The following is a 20,033-nucleotide window of genomic DNA, read 5'->3' on the forward strand; positions in this document are numbered from 1 at the left end:
TATCCTTGAACCAATACAATTGAAATGATGAATACCAAAAGATTAACCTGCTCTTCAACAAAAGATTATAAAAGAACGAACACTAAAAATAAATAAATTACAAAAATAGGAATAAAAATTCCAGAACCAATAATAATGCATGTTTCACCAAAAACCCAATCTGATAACAATACTTCATAAACAATTCAAAATTTCACCAAAAATGTTAAAAAATCGTTTTATGATACACTCCTTCAACAAAGGCTAAAAGAGAACAAACACTCCAAATTCGAAAGAGAAACCCAACAGGTTGATACACAACTAATAATAATGGATATTCTATATCCTTGGATGAATACCAAAAGATTAACCTGCTCTTCAACAAAAGATTATAAAAGAACGAACACTAAAAAATAAATAAATTACAAAAATAGGAATAAAAATTCCAGAACCAATAATAATGCATCTGATAACAACACTTCATAAACCATTCAAAATTTCACCAAATTTTAAAAAATCGTTTTATGATACCCTCTTTCAACAAAGGCTAAAAGAGAACAAACACTCCAAATTCGGAAGAGAAACCCAACAGATTGATACACAACTATTAATAATGGATGTTTTATATCCTTGAACCAATACAATTGAAATGATGAATACCAAAAGATTAACCTGCTCTTCAACAAAAGATTATAAAAGAACGAACACTAAAAATAAATAAATTACAAAAATAGGAATAAAAATTCCAGAACCAATAATGCATGTTTCATATACTTGCACCAAAGCAATAATAATGGAAATAACGATTATTAATAAAAAACCTGCTTTTTAACAAACGATTACTAAAGATCAAACAAGAACACGCAAAATTGAAATTTCCCATTCCACTGTTATATTAAATTGCATCATCAAAACAAATGACTAAACCTCTAATTTACCAACCCTAGAATTGAACCAACAATAAAATATGAATTCTTGCACTAAAGGACTAAAAAGAACATAATAAATATTCAAATTGGCATATACCAAAAACCTTATACTGACTCACAAACCCTGTAAGGACAGATTCTCTGATGTACAAAAAGTTTTTTATGTTTTTATTATAACAATACATTCGTATTTGTGTTTACTACTGGAACAAGTTTTCATAACGTTTTATGCATTTACTTGGTCATCTGATACAAATAAGTGAAAATTCCCCCATCACCGTGATAAACTGAACCATTAATAGGTCACATGCTAAGGAATGACCAATCAAAAGCACAGACACAACAACCAATAGGATCACCAGATTGTAAAGATACAACTACCTAGGGGATCCAATAGAATCAAATCACAGAATACAAAAACCCACTGTTTACAACTGCAAGGATATGCTTGATAAAGGCTGTATTAATCAGCTGAAACGCGTTGCCTACTCCTTGCTACACTGAACATTTTCATAGTCCACTTTCGAAGTGGACCGCCAAGACTACATCAAACCACGGACCAACAAATACGCTTGAAAGATATTCTGAAGCGTTCAAGAACAACCTTCAAAGCACCTAGTCCTCCTTTCAAAGGACCGCCAAGAACAACTGAAATACCTTACCTAATAATTGGGCCTAAAGAAACCTGTGGACACCTGCAGATAGGATACTCTGAAACAAATAGAGTACGGATCTAAACAGAACACATTCGCAACAATTCAAGAGGTTTTGAAAACCTGAACCGGGCAAAAAGCCCAGCCATCTGACAAAAGGATTAACGGTTAAAGCACACTACCACAATACCCCAGCATCTACCTCTTCAAGTGTGTGTAATCGCAGAGACAAACCAACTCGACATACTGAAACCACTACAACACCGGCAGCGGCTATCCCGGCTTCCGATCTACATTCATCACAGTAAAGATTGAATTGGGTACAAAAAGAAACTAGACCAGAAACAAAGTATCCCAAAAGAAACAACGGGTAAGATTTATTATACCTACACCAACTAAGGAAGTTAATGTGAAGGACAGATAACCAAAACTACTTAACAGTGACTTATAATCGCAATATATATAGCAATTAGACAAAAACGTGTTGCAGCACGCCCGCACATACTATCCCCACGGAGGACTTAACAACAGCGCTTTTAACAAAAAGCAATTAACAATTACTCTAACGATCACAGCAGAAAGACTTTATCTTTCATAACTTATACGATTTTTACTGTATCACTTTATTTTTGTTTCACTTTTATTATTTGTTACTAATGTTGATACCATTGACACTATTTTAATTATATTGTTGATACCATTGACGCTATTTTAATTATGTATGTTCAGCTTTAAACAAACGAATATGGTAAATATGGTAATTAAGAATTAATATTGCGAATATTCTTTGTGGATACCATACTTCTTCATAAGTCCACTATATCAAATCCATAAAAAATATCTGCAATTAAACCAAAATTAAAAAATTCAAATATACAGATATGTTTGTATAACACACTAAGTAACAGGGATTGGAAAACATATTATATCATTTTATTTACACTGTATGGTTGGCCAACCAGTTAGATTTGTTTTAAGAATCAATTTCTATTGTTTTAAATTTTATTGTATGTATTTATAACTCTAAAAATAAATAGATCTCATTGAATCCAACTACATAGTAAGACTATCTTTCCTTATTGGGTAATTAAGCACAAGCGCTTAAGAGTCTCATCCAATCCAGATTTTACCCCCACTTTGAAGTTTGTGAGATTACTTCTTCGAGACTCCCTAGCTTTTACCCCCACAGCGCATAGTTTATTAACCCAACACAGGTACAGTTGTACCGCTCACTTTTTTGGCCAGACTCGGAAATACTGCAAATCCACTTACGTCAATTGCGTATCCTATATTTTCAATGAGACTTGCATAGCGCCGGTATTACGAGTCTGATCAAAAGTGAGCGGTACACCCTCTCCACTGGTCCTGCATTTAAAAGTCAGTAGTTTCACACTACAACGCCGTAGCATAAAACTCTTAACTAAAGTGCTAAAAAGTACACTAACACCCATAAACTACCTAATAACCCCTAAACCGAGGCCCCCCCACATCGCAAACACTAAAATAAATATTTTAACCCCTAATCTGCCGAACCGGACATCGCCGCCACTATAATAAATATATTAACCCCTAAACCGCCGCGCTCCCGCATCGCAAACACTAGTTAAATATTATTAACCCCTAATCTGCCTGCCCTAACATCGCCGCCACCTACCGACATTTATTAACCCCTAATCTGCCGCCCCAACGTCGCCGCCACTATATTAAATGTATTAACCCCTAAACCTAAGTCTAACCCTAACCCCCCCTAACTTAAATATAATTACAATAAATCTAAATAAAATTACTACAATTAACTAAATAATTCCTATTTAAAACTAAATACTTACCTATAAAATAAACCCTAAGCTACTTACATTATAACTAATAGTTACATTGTAGCTAGCTTAGGGTTTATTTTTATTTTACAGGCAAGTTTGTATTTATTTTAACTAGGTAGAATAGTTATTAAATAGTTATTAACTATTTAATAACTACCTAGTTAAAATAAAGACAAATTTACCTGTAAAATAAAACCTAACCTAAGTTACACTAACACCTAACACTACACTATATTAAATACAATTAATTACAATTAAATACAATTATCTAAAGTACGAAACCCCCACTAAATTACAGAAAATAATAAAGAAATTACAAGATTTTTAAACTAATTACACCTACTCTAACCCCCCCTAACAAAATAAAAAAGCCCCCCAAAATAAAAAAAGCCCTACCCTACACTAAATTACAAATAGCCCTTAAAAGGGCCTTTTGCGGGGCATTGCCCCAAAGTAAAAAAGCAAAAAAGCGGGTCTCAGGCACAGAAGTATTTGCAAAACAAAAATAGCACATTTATTGTAGTCAGCACATGGAAAGATTACAATAATATAAAAACAAGCTACATGTAGCAGGGAATGGACAGACGCGTTTCGGCTCACGCCTTCATCCGTGACCTCAAAGTAGTCAGCTCTTTTACCTGTAAAAAAAAAAGTACAAATACCCCCCAACATTAAAACCCACCACCCACACAACCAACTCTACTCTAAAACCCACCAATCCCCCCTTAAAAAAAACTAACACTAACCCCCTGAAAATCACCTTACCAGGAGACGTCTTCACCCAACCGGGCCAAAGTCCTCAACGAAGCTAAGAGAAGTCTTCATCCAACCTTGCAGACGTGGTCCTCCAGACGGGCAGAAGTCTTCATCCAGACGGCATCTTCTATCTTCATCCATCCAGCGTGGAGTGGGTCCATCTTCAAGACATCCGACGCGGAGCATCCTCTTCTTTCCACGGCCGACGACTGAATGAAGGTTCCTTTAAATGACGTCATCCAAGATGGCGTCCCTTCAATTCCGATTGGCTGATAGAATTCTATCAGTCAATCGGAATTAAGGTAGAAATAATCCTATTGGCTGATGCAATCAGCCAATAGGATTGAAGTTCAATCCTATTGGCTGATCCAATCAGCCAATAGGATTGAGCTGGCAATCTATTGGCTGTTCCAAACAGCAAATAGAATGCCAGTTCAATCCTATTGGCTGATTGCATCAGCCAATAGGATTTTTTCTACCTTAATTCCGATTGGATGATAGAATTCTATCAGCCAATCAGAATTAAAGGGACACCATCTTGGATGATGTCATTTAAAGGAACCTTCATTCAGTCGTCGGCCGTGGAAAAAAGAGGATGCTCCGCGTCGGATGTCTTGAAGATGGACCCATTCCGCGCCGGATGGATGAAGATAGAAGATGCCGTCTGGATGAAGACTTCTGCCCTTCTGGAGGACCACTTCTGCCTGGTTGGATGAAGACTCCTGCCCATCTGGAGGACCACTTCTGCCCGGTTGGGTGAAGACATCTCCCGGTAAGGTGATCTTCAAGGGGTTAGTGTTAGTTTTTTTTAAGGGGGGATTGGGTGGGTTTTAGAGTAGGGTTGGTTGTGTGGGTGGTGGGTTTTAATGTTGGGGGGGGGATTGTAATTTATTTTTCAGGTAAAAGAGCTGATTACTTTGGGGCAATGCCCCGCAAAAGGCCCTTTAAAGGGCTATTTGTAATTTAGTGTAGGGTAGAGCTTTTTTATTTTTTTAGGGGATTAGTTTAGGTGTAATTAGTTTAAAAATCTTGTAATTTGTTTATTATTTTTTGTAATTTAGTGGGTTTTGTTTTGTACTTTAGATAATTTTATTTAATAGTAATTTATTTAATTTAGGTAATTAATTTAATTATAGTGTAGTGTTAGGTGTTATTGTAACTTATGTTAGGTTTTATTTTACAGGTACTTTTGTATTTATTTTAGTTAGGTAGTGATTAAATAGTTAATAACTATTTAATAACTATTCTACCTAGTTAAAATAAATACAAACTTGCCTGTAAAATAAAAATAAACCCTAAGCTAGCTACAATGCAACTATTAGTTATATTGTAGCTATCTTAGGGTTTATTTTATAGGTAAGTATTTAGTTTTAAATAGGAATTATTTAGTTAATTGTAGTAATTTTATTTAGATTTATTTAAATTATATTTGTTAGGGGGTGTTAGGGTTAGACTTAGATTTAGTGGTTAATAACTTTAATATAGTGGCGGCGACGTTGGGGGCGGCAGATTAGGGGTTAAGAAGTGTAGGTAGGTTGCGGCAACATTGTGGGAGGGAGATTAGGGGTTAATAAATATAATGTAGGATTCAGCGATGTTGGGGGCAGCAGATTAGGGGTTCATAACTATAATGTAGGTGGCGGCGGTGTCCGGAGCGGCAGATTAGGGGTTACTAATATAATGTAGGTGTCGGCGATGTCAGGGGCGGCAGATTAGGGGTTAATAAGTGTAAGATTAGGGATGTTTAGACTCAGGGTTCATGTTAGGGTGTTAGGTGTAAACATAACTTTTGTTTCCCCATAGGAATCAATGGGGCTGCGTTAGGAGCTAAACACTGCTTTTTTGCAGGTGTTAGGTTTTTTTCAGCCGGCACGAGCACGTTCAGCCAGCTCACCGCTAACATAAGCAGCGCTGGTATTGAGGTGAGATGTGGAGCTAAATTTTGCTCTTCGCTCGATTTTTTGCGGTTAACGCCGGGTTTGTAAAAACCCGTAATACCAGCGCTGTCTGTAATTGAGCGGTGAGCATAAACCACTCGTTAGCACCGCACCCCTGTTAACACAAAACTCGTAATCTAGGTCAGAGTTTGTAAACGTCTGTGTACATCTGATACTTTGGGGCTTGGTTAGGAGTCTAAAATCAGTATAATGTTATTAAAAAATAAGCAGAACTATACATTTCTACTAAAACACTTCCAGAAAGGGTATATAAATGGATCATCTACTAAACATTTATGCGATGAAAAATTTAGTGTAGAATGTCCCTTTAAATAGAGCATAGGTGAAATAATCAGATGATGAGTGGGAGCAAGTTAGTAACCATGGTTACTGATCAGCTGATTCATTTTTTAACACAAAGTTAGTCATTATAGTTTACCAAGCATCTCACCTTCTGATGTAGCAGGCAGAGAATGAAAGTGTGAAAGCAGAAGATGCATACACCTAGATTTAGAGTTCTGCGTTAGCCGTCAAAAGCAGCGTTAAGGGGTCCTAATGCTGCTTTTGGCCGCCTGCTGGTATTTAGAGTCGGCCAGGTAAAGGTGTACCGCTCACTTTCAAGCCACAACTTTTCCATACCGCAGATCCCCTTAACGCCAATTGTGTATCCTATCTTTTCAATGGGATCTTCCTAACGCCGGTATTTAGAGTCTTGGCTGAAGTGAGCGATAGACCCTCTACCGACAAGACTCCTAACGCCCACGGAAAGGCTGTAGTTAAGAGCTTTATGGGCTAACGCCGGTATATAAAGCTCTTAACTACAGTGCTCTAAAGTACACTAACACCCATAAACTACCTATGTACCCCTAAACCGAGGTCCCCCCACATCGCCGCCACTATAATAAATATTTTTAACCCCTAATCTGCCGACCGCACATCGCCGCCACCTACATTATCCCTATGAACCCCTAATCTGCTGCCCCTAGCATCGCCGACACCTACATAATATTTATTAACCCCTAATCTGCCCCCCCCAACGTCGGCGCCACCTAACTTCAAGTATTGACCCCTAATCTGCCAACCGGACCTTGCCGCTACTATAATAAATGTATTAACCCCTAAAGCTAAGTCTAACCCAACCCTAACACCCCCCTAAATTAAATATAATTTTAATCTAACTAACGGCTAGATTTAGAGTTTGGCGGCCAAAGGGGTGCGTTAGCAAAGCGTGCTTTTTTCCCCCCGCACCTTTTAAATACCGCTGGTATTTAGAGTTCACAGAATGGCTGATCGGAACAGCCAATAGAATGCGAGCTCAATCTGTTTGGCTGATTGGATCAGCCAATCGGATTGAACTTGATTCTGATTGGCTGATTCCATCAGCCAATCAGAATTTTCCTACCTTAATTCCGATTGGCTGATAGAATCCTATCAGCCAATCGGAATTCGAGAGATGCCATCTTGGATGACGTCATTTAAAGGAACCGTCATTCGGCTAGTAGGCGTCGCTTGAAGAGGTTGGATCCGCGTCGGCTGGGAAGAAGATGGCTCCGCTCCGGAAGAAAGAAGATTGAAGATGCGGCTTGATAGAAGACTTCATCCCGATGATGGACTTCCGACTTCAGCCCGATGATGGATTTCTTCAGCCGCCGCTTGGCTCCAGACTTCAGCCCGAGGATGGACGTCACTCTTCAGCCCCCCGCTTGGGCTTGGATCAAGACTTCGAACCCTCTTCTGGACAGATCGGGACCCGGTGAGGTGAAGACAAGGTAGGGAGATCTTCAGGGGCTTAGTGTTAGGTTTATTTAAGGGGGGTTTGGGTTAGATTAGGGGTATGTGGGTGGTGGGTTGTAATGTTGGGGGGGGGGGTATTGTATGTTTTTTTTTTACAGGCAAAAGAGCTGAATTCTTTGGGGCATGCCCCGCAAATGGCCCTTTTCAGGGCTGGTAAGGTTAAAGAGCTTTGAACTTTTTTAATTTAGAATAGGGTAGGGCATTTTTTTTATTTTGGGGGGCTTTGTTATTTTATTAGGGGGCTTAGAGTAGGTGTAATTAGTTTAAAATTGTTGTAATATTTTTCTAATGTTTGTAAATATTTTTTTATTTTTTGTAACTTAGTTCTTTTTTATTTTTTGTACTTTAGTTAGTTTATTTAATTGTATTTATTTGTAGGTATTTTATTTAATTAATTTATTGATAGTGTAGTGTTAGGTTTAATTGTAGATAATTGTAGGCATTTTATTTAATTAATTTATTGATAGTGTAGTGTTAGGTTTAATTGTAGATAATTGTAGGTATTGTATTTAATTAATTTATTGATAGTGTAGTGTTAGGTTTAATTGTAACTTAGGTTAGGATTTATTTTACAGGTAATTTTGTAATTATTTTAACTATTTTAGCTACTAAATAGTTCTTAACTATTTAATAGCTATTGTACCTGGTTAAAATAAATACAAAGTTGCCTGTAAAATAAATATTAATCCTAAAATAGCTATAATATAATTATAATTTATATTGTAGCTATATTAGGGTTTATTTTACAGGTAAGTATTTAGCTTTAAATAGGAATAATTTATTTAATGAGTTAATTTATTTTGTTAGATAAAAATTGTATTTAACTTAGGGGGATGTTAGGGTTAGGGTTAGAATTAGCTTTAGGGGTTAATACATTTATTAGAATAGCGGTGAGCTCCAGTCGGCAGATTAGGGGTTAATGTTTGAAGTTAGGTGTCGGCGATGTTAGGGAGGGCAGATTAGGGGTTAATACTATTTATTATAGGGTTATTGAGGCGGGAGTGAGGCGGATTAGGGGTTAATAACTTTATTATAATAGCGGCGCGGTCCGGTCGGCAGATTAGGGGTTAATACGTGTAGGCAGGTGGAGGCGACGTTGAGGGGGGCAGATTAGGGGTTAATAAATATAATATAGGGGTCGGCGGTATTAGGGGCAGCAGATTAGAGGTACATAGGGATAATTTAGCTGGCGGCGCTGTACGGAGCGGCAGATTAGGGGTTAAAAAATTTAATAGAGTGGCGGCGATGTGGGGGGACCTCGGTTTAGGGGTACATAGGTAGTTTATGGGTGTTAGTGTACTTTAGAGCACAGTAGTTAAGAGCTTTATAAACCAGCATTAGCCCAGAAAGCTCTTAACTACTGACTTTTTTCTGCGGCTGGAGTTTTGTCTTTAGTTTAGATTTCTAACGCTCACTTCAGCCACGACTCTAAATACCAGCGTTAGAAAGATCCCATTGAAAAGATAGGATACGCAATTGACGTAAGGGGATCTGCGGTATGGAAAAGTCGTGGCTGGAAAGTGAGCGTTAGACCCTTTAATGACTGGCTCCAAATACCAGAGGGCGGTAAAAACCAGCGTTAGGAGCCTCTAACGCTGGTTTTGACGGCTACCGCCCAACTCTAAATCTAGGCCTAAATAAATTAACTCTTATTAACTAAAGTATTCCTATTTAAAACTAAATACTTACCTGTAAAATAAACCCTAATATAGCTACAATATAACGAATAATTATATTGTAGCTATTTTAGGATTTATATTTATTTTACAGGCAACTTTGTATTTATTTTAACCAGGTACAATAGCTATTAAATAGTTATTAACTATTTAATAGCTACCTAGTTAAAATAATTACAAAATTACCTGTAAAATAAATCCTAACCTAAGTTACAATTAAACCTAACACTACACTATCATTAAATTAATTAAATAAATTAACTACCAATACCTACAATTAAATAAACTAAACTAAATTACAAAAAAACCCAAACACTAAATGACAGAAAATAAAAAAATATTACAAGAATTTTAAACTAATTACACCTAATCTAAACCCCCTAATAAAAAAAAATAAAAAAAAAATAATAAAAGTCCCTACCCTATTCTACATTACAAAGTAATCAGCTCTTTTACCAGCCCTTAAAAGGGCTTTTTGTGGGGCATGCCCCAAAGTAATCCGCTCTTTTGCCTGTAAAAAAATACAACCCCCCCAACATTAAAACCCACCACCCACATACCCCTACTCTAACCCACCCAAATCCCCCTTAAATAAAGCTAGCACTTCCCCCCTGAAGATCTCCCTACCTTGAGTAGTCTTCACCCAGCCGGGCTGAAGTCTTCATCCGATAGGGCAGAAGAGGACATCCAGACCGGCAGAAGTCTTCATCCTATCCGGGTAGAAGAGGACATCCAGACCGGCAGACATCTTCATCCAAGCGGCATCTTCTATCTTCATCCATCCGGAGCGAAGCGGAGCCATCTTCTTCCCAGCCGACGCGTATCCATCCTCTTGAACCGACGCCTACTAGCCAAATGAAGGTTCCTTTAAATGACGTCATCCAAGATGGCGTCCCTCGAATTCCGATTGGCTGATCGGATTCTATCAGCCAATCGGAATTAAGGTAGGAAAAATCTGATTGGCTGATTCAATCAGCCAATCAGATTGAGCTCGCATTCTATTGGCTGTTCCGATCAGCCAATAGAATGCGAGCTCAATCTGATTGGTTGATTGAATCAGCCAATCGGATTGAACTTGAATCTGATTGGCTGATTGAATCAGCCAATCAGATTTTTCCTACCTTAATTCCGATTCTCTGCTCTACAAGAAAAGAAAACAAAAACAACAGCAAAAAACAAATATATACTATATATTAAATGTGTACCTTTAAGATTATTGATACCCAAGAGGGAGGGTGGAGGTTCTCAATTGACAAGCTTCGCTTTTACAATAGTACTTTCTCTTGTAAGGTGTATCCAGTCCACGGATCATCCATTACTTGTGGGATATTCTCCTTCCCAACAGGAAGCTGCAAGAGGATCACCCACAGCAGAGCTGTCTATATAGCTCCTCCCCTAACTGCCACTCCCAGTCATTCTCTTGCAGCTCTCGACAAGTAAGGAAGTAGCTACAGAGATGTGGTGAATTTATTTAGTTTATCTTCAATCAAAAGTTTGTTATTTTCAAATGGTACCGGAGTTGTACTGTTTTAGCCTCAGGCAGAAGAAGAAGAAGAAGAAGAGTCTGCCTGTGGTTTTTGATGATCTTAGCAGGTTGTAACTAAGATCCATTGCTGTTCTCACACATAACTGAAGAGATGAGGTAACTTCAGCTGGGGGAATGGCGTGCAGGGTCTCCTGCTATGAGGTATGTGTAGTTTAAATTTTTCTAGAGAAATAAATATGCTAGAAAATGCTGTTAATACCGGAGTTATTTAAGGTAAGCCTGATTTATTAACGACTAGTATCATGCTTGCTGTAAAAGGTAATATTCTTATTACTTTTTCACATTACTGAAAAATAAGATAACGTTTGCTGGAAGTGTTTAAACGTTTTTTTCTACATTTTGGTGATAAAACTTTATTGGGGTCTAGTTTTTTCCACATGGCTGGCTAGATTTTGCCTAGGGATAGTTTTGTTTGGCCCTCTCACTGTGAATACAGGTTGGGAGGGGCCTATTTTCGTGCCTAAATGCGCATTAGATTTTGCAGTTTGAGATATCCAGTTTCCCTGATGGAGTCCCCTGAACACTTAGGACCTCTCCTAAGGGGTTTTGTGCATTCCAAAGTCGTTGTATGGGAAGGTAGGGCCACAGCAGAGCTGTGGCAGTTTGTTATGACTGTACTGTCCTCACTACTGATAGCTAGACAGCTAGTTAACAAACCAGACAGAAATAGCTTTGTGTTTATTCCAAACTGATTTTACTTCTGAATAGTTATTTTGTAAAACTGCAATACAATAAGAAAGTTGAAATTACAATATGTACTTACATGTGGTGCTTGCAATACATACAATAATACATGTTTCTAACACAGAGAGCTTACATTTAAACCTTACAGCAAATAGCAATACAATTCAAATGTACAATGAACTCTTAGCAAACAATAAATAATTTACAGGCATATGTATATTTAGAGGCAAATGTTAAGAGCTGATTTCCATGCTTCTTGAAGCTAAGATGGCTGTTGAGAAACTGAAAGTAAGACTTTTTATTAACAAACTTTATTAACACTTCCTGTTTTATTCTTGAGAGGAACCAAGCTGTAATAGAAACATGAAACCACCAGATGTCATCAACATGAACATAATGAGCATATAATAGACAGAACACTCCCCGCCTGGTATAAACATATACCACTATTACATGATCTATAAATTATTATTAAATTCAACCAGATAACTTTTTACTTTGAAAAAGAACAATCAAATCTGACACAGGTCTAAGGTATACTTTAGCAGTCCCTTGTTTAATGATTTTGACCTCTACCATCACCACTAGGAATGGCTTTTACAATAAGACTCATTGTCCATCCATTGCGCTTTACTTGTGAGTCTTTCAACAATACAAGATCTCCTTCTTGAACATTTGTTTCTCTTTCCATTTTCTATATTTCCATGTTTGGGTACATTTGATAGTCACTGTTTCAGCTTGCAAGAAATCTGATGAATGGCATAACCTTTTGCAGCAATGCCAGCCTGTACATGACTCCTTTTGAGAGCTGCTGGAAAATGACTTGGCAATGTGAATAAGTGTTGCTATACCTCTCAAAAGGGACTTCCACTTTGAGAATCTGAGAAATCTAATTGAGTCTAGCTGGCGTTCATACACTTCAGTTATTAAAGCTGTCACTTCAGGTCTGATCTCACTGTCAGAATCTGGTTCAATGAGGTCAAATACTTTTGTTTCAGATTGATCACCTGTATCTGCCTGATGTAAGAAATCTGGGCCTGAGAACCAGTTGGTATGTTTTAGGTGAGCTGCCTGAATTGGTCTAGTACCATGATCTGCTGGATTCTGACTGGTGTTAATATAATGCCACTGATCTGGATTAGTAGATTTTCTAATACAAATTATTCTGTTTGAGACATATACATGAAATCTCCTACAAGTATTGTGAATATAACCTAACACAATTTTGCTGTCAGTGTAATATTTAACTGCATACAGTTCAATGTCCATTTCTTCAGTAATAAGTTCAGCTAGCTCAACTGACAAAACAGCTGCACATAATTCTAGACGTGGCACTGTATAGGCTGGTCTTGGAGCTAGTTTAGATTTGCCCATAATAAAGCCTTCATGACATTGACCGCTACTGTCTATGACTCTGAGATATGCCACAGCTGCTATTGCTACAGTAGAAGCATCAGAAAAAACACATACCTCCTTTCTTACTGTGGACGATAGTGACACTGGCACATAGGGTCTGGGAATACTGAGATCTTCAAGATGGATCAGGTCTTCTGTCCATGCTCTCCATTGAGCTTCTCTATCTGGTAAGAGTGGGGAATCCCAGTCACATTGGTCTGTTGAGAGTTCTCTGACTAAAGATTTACCTTGCATAGTGATTGGAGATGCAAACCCAAGTGGGACATAAAGACTGTTTACTGTAGCCAGGATACCTCTCCGTGTGAAAGGTTTTACCTCTTTAGACACTTGAAAGGTGAAACTGTCGGTCTGTAAATTCCAACTTACTCCTAAGCTCCTTTGAAGGGGTAAAGGATCGACACCTAGAACAAGGTCCTTTAGATCTTTAGCTTGGTCATCTGCAGGAAATGCTTCCATTACTGGACTTCTGTTGGATGCCACTTTGTGTAGCTTGAGATTCGATCCTGTGAGCATGTCCTTAGTCCTCTGCAGAAGACTGATTGCTTCAGCTTCAGTAGGCACAGATGCGAGTCCATCATAGAAATTCCTCAAGATAAAGTGTTCTACATCTTCGCCATACTCACTTTTTCCTTGCTTTGCTATTTGTCTTAGACCATAAATGGCTATGGCTGGAGAAGGGCTGTTTCCAAAGACATGTACCTTCATCCTGAACTCTGTAATTTCTTTGTTAAGGTCATTGTCACGAAACCAAAGAAATCTCAAATAGTTACGGTGATCTTCTCTAACCATGAAACAGTAAAACATTTGTTGTACATCAGTGGTAATTACAACTTGCTCTTTGCGGAAATGTAAAAGGACACCTAGTAGTGTATTATTTAAATCAGGCCCACTGAGGAGTGTGTCATTCAGTGAGATGCCTTCAAACTGAGCACTTGAGTCAAAAACTACTCTGATCTGTCCTGGCTTCTGAGGGTGATAGACACCAAAGATTGGTAGGTAGCAACACTCCTCACCTGGTTCCAATGGTGGGGCAGGTTCTGCTTGGTCATGGTCAAAGATCTTTTGCATAAAGTTAACAAAATGTTCCTTCATTTCAGGTTTTTTCACAAAGGAACGATGTAGAGCAAGGAGTCTTTTCTGGGCTTGCTCTATGTTGTTTGGTAGTCTAAGACGAGGTGAGCAAAATGGTAGGGGTGCTACCCAGTAATTTGCTTCATCAATAAACATCTCTTTTTCAACTACATCAAGGAACATACCATCTTGAATAGACATAGCAGGTTTGTCATCATTTGGAGTAGTAACAAACACATTATCATCTAAACTGCCCACATTGTGAGTTGCAGTTCCTATATAACACAATGAGGGGGTGTATGACTGTTGTTTACAAGCATTAAAAGTCTCTTTTACCTGTATATAGCTAGTGCATGGGCTGAACAGAGAAGTGCGCCCACTAGGTAGCACATTTGTCTTGAAAGAGTTCACATCTGCTGGTCTATGAACTCCTCCTAAGCATACTTCCCCAACTATGACCCAACCTAAATCTAAATGTTGTGCATAAGGACTGTTGTGAGGCCCATTAATCTGCTCACGTACTTTGTGCACCTTCAGAATGTCTCTTCCTAACAAGAGAAGTATTTGTGTGTTAGGGTCAAGTGCTGGGATCTTGTCTGTTAAGGATTTCAGATGAGGGAAATGCTGTGTAATCTCAGGTGTTGGAATTTCTGACCTGTCATCAGGTATCATGTCACATTCAATGAGTGTGGGGAGTTTTATGTGTGTTTTCCCATCAATAGACTGAACAGTGAAGTTGGATACCCTACGCCCTGTTTTCTCTGCAATGCCTGAGCATGTTTTTAGAGTGTAGGAAAATGTTTCACCACTAATGTTAAACACATCAAAAAACTCTGATTTGGCTAAATAACGGTTACTTTGATCATCTAACACTGCATACATCTTTACAGAACAGTCAGGTTTATTAGAGGGATATGCAGTCACTAAACAAATCTTGGAACATGATCTGGGCCTTGTCCCTTTCCCGCATACCTCTGTACACTTGGATACAATAGTGGGTGGAGTAGCTTCCTCTTGCTCCCCGTCTTGCTCTCCCTTTGGTAAAGGAGTCTCTACTGCCCAAGGAGCTGGACCTGGATGCAAAGCTGAAGTATGCTGGTCACTGTTGCATTCTCTGCATCTTATGTTATTTTTGCAGTCTTTGGTAATGTGTCTGGTGGATGCACAACATCTAAAGCAGATGGAATTCTCCTTCAGGTAAGCTTTACGTTCATCAATGTGCTTGCTTCTGAACCCACGACACTTTGACAGTGGGTGTGGTTTATTATGAATTGGATATGGACTGTCTGATTCCATGGATTTCCACGAAGGGCTTATCACTTGTGGAGTTGCATTAGTAGCTGACACTTCTGTCTTTCTTACTGACACCGTTGGTCTGTTGCTGTACCTTGTTCCTGACTTCTCTGTATTTACTGGAAATTGGTTGCTGCATGTTGAGAATATGAAGCTTGGATCATTTCTGGTCTTTGCTTGGTTGACAATAAATCTGGTGAAGAAACTGAATGGTGGAAAGGAGACATGATGGTTTTCTTTGTATTTGGAACCTTGAAAAATCCACTTTTCTTGCAGGCTATATGGCAGTTTTTCAATAATTGGTTTGATGCCAAGAGCTGTGTCTAGGTATGCCAGTCCTGGCAAAAAGCCTCCTGTCTTAGCTGCATTCACCTCCAACAACATGTCACCAAGTTCTCTTAACTTTATGTTGTCTTTGTTTGAGATTTTGGGGAAGTTTTCTAGCTTATTTAACAGTGCATTCTCAATAGCTTCAGGGCTGCCATAACATTCTTCTAGTCTCTGCCATACCATTTTAACTTCATCAATTGGGTTATGAACATGCACTGACCTGATTCTCTTAGCCTGTTGAGATGACTCTGGACCAAGCCACTTAGTCAAAAGATCTAGCTCTTCTCTGGCTGTAAGATTAAGATCTCTGGTGACACCTTGGAATGATGTCTTCCATGCCCAGTAGTTCTCTGGTCGATCATCAAATGTTAGTAGCCCTGTACTCACTAACTCTCGACGAATCAGGTGCTTTGCTAGGTCAGTAGTCTCTGAAGTTCCTAATGTACTATTTCTGAGAGGGGATATGTGAGAGTCCATATAATGTGATGGATATTGTGGATCAGCGTAACCTCTGCTTTCTTGAAAGTGCACTCTTGGTGTAGAGACATTTGCAGTGTCAGTCAGGGAAGGAGGGTGCAAGTCAGGAATACTTGGAGTAGACTGTAAATATGTTGAGTCAGGAAACTGTGGCATTATGCTGGACATATGTTGGATAGGAGCATGCTCTGTTTTATCTTGGTCTAGAGCATGGTTCTGTACATACTCACGAGTCCTTTGTACTGAATTATGGGTAGTTATTTCTGCAAAATCTTGAAGTGGTTCCTCTTCTAGTTCAGCTGCTGCTTCATAGACTGCTGCTTCTGCAGATGCTGCAACTGCTGCCCTTTGAATCTTTAGCAAATGCATATTAGCTTCTAACTCTGCCTTGCGTTGCGCTGTTTCAGCTTCACACCTGGCTGCCTCTGCTTCTAGTGCTGCTTTCTGCTTTATCATGTCTGCTTCTTTTTCAGCATAAGAAACTTGTGCCTGGGCTGCTTGTGCTTTAGCACGGGCTCTGAGTCCTGCAGAATTGGCTGATGATCTGCTGGAGCGCATTGAATATTTAGAGCCAGAGGCATAGGATCTGGTCTCTAAAGTTTGCTGCGTCATATCAACACTCTTATCTTGGTTCATAGTGATCAGGTTAAAGTAGTGCAATATTTTAAATGCAGTTCTTGTGCAAATTATTTTTACTGCCTTTCACTTTAAATTGCAGGTCTTGTATGTTTGCTTGTTATTTACTGCTTTTTACTTTAAAATGCAGCCTTTGTATCTTGCTTGTTATTGCTTCTCACTTTACAATGCAGCTCCTATATCTTCCCTTGATATAGCATGCCTTTTTACTTTACAATGCAGCTCTGTATCTTCCCCTGATATAGCCTGCCTTTTTACTGTACTGTCCTCACTACTGATAGCTAGACAGCTAGTTAACAAACCAGACAGAAATAGCTTTATGTTTATTTCAAACTGATTTTACTTCTGAATAGTTATTTTGTAAAACTGCAATACAATAAGAAAAGTTGAAATTACAATATGTACTTACATGTGGTGCTTGCAATACATACAATAATACATGTTTCTAACACAGAGAGCTTACATTTAAACCTTACAGCAAATAGCAATACAATTCAAATGTACAATGAACTCTTAGCAAACAATAAATAACTTACAGGCATATGTATATTTAGAGGCAAATGTTAAGAGCTGATTTCCATGCTTCTTGAAGCTAAGATGGCTGCTGAGAAACTGAAAGTAAGACTTTTTATTAACAAACTTTATTAACACTTCCTGTTTTATTCTTGAGAGGAACCAAGCTGTAATTGCAACATGAAACCACCAGATGTCATCAACATGAACATAATGAGCATATAATAGACAGAACAATGACTGTTAAAAAACGTTTATATCGTTTGTTTTTTTGATCCGGTTTTGAAACTAAGGGGTCAATCATCCATTTGCAAGTGGGTGCAATGCTCTGTTAGCCTATTATACACACTGTAAAAAAAAATTTATTTATATTTTTTATTTTTTGCTTGTTTACATTTATTAAAGTGTTTTCCAAGCTTGCTGGTCTCATTGCTAGTCTGTTTAAACATGTCTGACATAGAGGAAACTCCTTGTTCATTATCTTTAGAAGCCATTGTGGAACCCCTTCTTAGAATATGTACCAAATGTACTGATTTTACTTTAAGTTATAAAGATCATATTCTGGCTTTAAAAGTTTTATCACCAGAAGAAACTGACAAGGGGGAAGTTATGCCGACTAACTGACCCCACGTGTCAGAACCTTTGACTCCCGCTCAAGGGACGCCCGCCCAAGAGGCGCCAAGTACAAGTAATGGATGATCCGTAGACTGGATACACCACAAGAGAAATAAATTTATCTGGTAAGCATAGATTTTGTTTTCCAGGCAGGTGGGAGTTTATTTGAAGCTTTCTAATACATTTCTATCTTAAATCTTTTTAGCGGCTGAATGGATTGGAGTTGGGCGTTTAACGGCAAAGTCTCTATGACATATAACCATTTCTGGAAGAAGGCCTTACGTTTATTCTCTGAGTCAATCACCATATTATATTGTTCCAGGATCATCTGGTTTATCATGCCTTTGCAGAATTCTGCTATGGTGGGTGCTTGGGATGCTTTCCACTTACTTAGGATTAAGTTGCGACCTTGCAGGATTGCTGTATTAATCAACTTAGTATTTACTTTATCTACAGGACAGCTATATAAAAATATAATTTTTTTCCTGTCAAACTTAAAGTTATGTCTGACTACTCTTACTAGCCAAAAATGTACTTTCTGACAAAATTGCATAATTTTGGGACCGGACCACAAGCAATGAATATTGTCAGCATTTACATCTCTGCATTTATAACAAACAATCGGCTAGATTACAGTTATGCACGCTATAGGGAAATTAACGAACGCAACAAAAGTTGCGTTATTTAACCCCATATAGCGCAGCCATTACAAGTTTTGAAAAACCTGGCTGTCATGAGATGCAGGACATATGCAGGACACAGCAATGATGGTACAACTCTATTTTATTGCAGAGCATAGCATTACACATCTAGTCAGGTTGATTGTACTAAACTAACTGTGACACAGACCACCGGACCTAAGCCCCGCCCCCAAACTAGTGACATCACATCCTGCTCTCATCACATCTTCCCCTTTTTCAAAGGTGAAGCATACATTTGCATATAACAAATAACAAGGTATACGAACAGAGTATACAACAACATTTTTTTTCCGAACATTATATAAACAAATAGATTAGAAAATATAAACAAATAAATTACATCCTAACTTGGACATCGGGGTAGACTACCCTAGTCCACAGTGACCATGGGATTATTCTGCCCATACTTCCGGTCACTGTTCTAGCTAAAGTCAGTCCCTATATCGGGCCGGAAGTTTCACCACTCTTCCGCTTGATGTAACTTTGCATGAACTGTCCTCTAATACAGAAGATGGTGAATTAGAGTCTGCTGGAGGCAAAGATATATCCCCGCTGTGATCTTGCTGAGGGGAAGGCACCTCTCTTAGAACAGGGGATCCCACCGGCGGTGGTACTGAGGCATCCAGTTCCAGACTCTCAGGTACAGGCTGAAGATGTCTTCGATTACGGCGTGTAACCGTCCCTCCCTCAGTAAGGACTGTATAAGACCTTGGTTCTGGAGAGCGGCCAACTACCGTAGCAGGCGTCTTCCATTTCTTCTCATCGTCCAGTTTAATTCTGACACTTTGGCCCGCTTTCAGTTCCTGTAAGGGCCTGACAGAATGTCCCCTGTCGTAGAAGAAGCGATAACCCTTTTTGGCCTCTTCATCCCTCCTAAGGACTTCGTCCCGAGGAACAGGGCCAGGCGGCTTGAAGACACCCACTGAGGGTAAAGTGGTGCGAATCTGGCGTCCTAGCATCAGCTGTGCCGGGCTAAACCCGGTGGCTTGAATGGGCGTCGCCCTGTATGACAAGAGGGCTAGGTACGGCTCAGATTGCTTTAGAATGAATTTTGTTGTTTGAACTGCTCTTTCAGCCATTCCGTTGGCCTGCGGATAATGTGGACTTGATGTGGAATGTACAAAATCATATTCCCTGCTGAAAGCACTGAACTCTATAGAAGCGAACTGCATACCATTATCCCTCACCAGCTCCATTGGAATGCCCC

This window comes from Bombina bombina, chromosome 5, assembly GCF_027579735.1.
Source record: "Bombina bombina isolate aBomBom1 chromosome 5, aBomBom1.pri, whole genome shotgun sequence".
In the NCBI taxonomy this organism is placed as follows: Eukaryota; Metazoa; Chordata; class Amphibia; order Anura; family Bombinatoridae; genus Bombina; species Bombina bombina.